The sequence below is a fragment of the Suncus etruscus genome, chromosome 4 (genome assembly GCF_024139225.1).
Source record: "Suncus etruscus isolate mSunEtr1 chromosome 4, mSunEtr1.pri.cur, whole genome shotgun sequence".
NCBI lineage: Eukaryota > Metazoa > Chordata > Mammalia > Eulipotyphla > Soricidae > Suncus > Suncus etruscus.
In genome coordinates this window covers 92852347-92853286 of record NC_064851.1, presented here as the reverse complement: position 1 = coordinate 92853286, position 940 = coordinate 92852347, and the positions used below count along the sequence as shown (strand labels likewise).

Genomic DNA, 940 nt, shown 5'->3' with positions numbered 1-940 from the left:
TAAATAAACAGAATTTTATATGAGCATTTTAAAATTTTATCTACTGCTGTCATTACTATAAAATTTATTAATAGTTTATTTGAAATGCAAATAGTTTTTATAATGACTTGTTCACAATTTATCTTATTCATATGTTTGGTAAACACAACTATTTTATAGTCATATATTTTCTTTGGGGGGCAAGCTTTTTTAGCATTGCTCTGGGTTTAGTCGTAGTTCCGTGCTCAGGGATCACTCCTGGTGGAACTCAGAGTACATGGTGTCAGGGACTGAACTGGGTAGACTATATGCATGGGAAGTGCCTACCCCTGTACAATGTCTCTAACCCATGCATTTTAATAATGTCAAACATTTCTAACTTCTTTTTGGACATTTATTAAGCTTACCCATTTTTTCAGTGTGAAGAGGACCATCTGTGGTGACAAGGATCAAACCTCAGTTGGCCACATGCATGGAGATAAATGTGTCTTAACACATACTATTTCTTTTTTTTTTTAATATGAACGCTTCACGAATTTGCGTGTCATCCTTGCGCAGGGGCCATGCTAATCTTCTCTGTATCGTTCCAATTTTAGTATATGTGCTGCCGAAGCGAGCACTACACATACTATTTCTACCACCTCAATCAATACTTCTGTTTACAAAACAACCGATTTATTATTATGTTTTCTTGAACTTGACCTTTATAATTGTCTTAGTGATTTCAAGGTTTATACAAATTATAGAGCTTTGTGATCTCCTTATATGTCTCTATTTGTATTTTGGTATAAGACATCACAAATAATTGTATTGTCAAATATAATTAACACCTAAAATTTTACTTGATAGTGTGATTTTCTAACTTCAAATACCATTGGTTTATGTGTCAGAGGGCAATCACTCATATTTTTCAAGAGTAGTCTGGATATCCTTATGACTACAGGTAAAGAAAAAAATGATT

General features: G+C 33.1%; 1 non-coding gene across 1 annotated transcript; it reads right to left on the bottom strand.

Annotated features, from left to right (window-relative positions):
- Window positions 1–492: 492 nt before the first annotated feature.
- Window positions 493–599, bottom strand: LOC126008431 (U6 spliceosomal RNA). The gene has a single exon (XR_007495763.1). It is a non-coding gene; the product is annotated as a U6 spliceosomal RNA (small nuclear RNA).
- Between the last annotated feature and the right edge of the window lie 341 nt (window positions 600–940).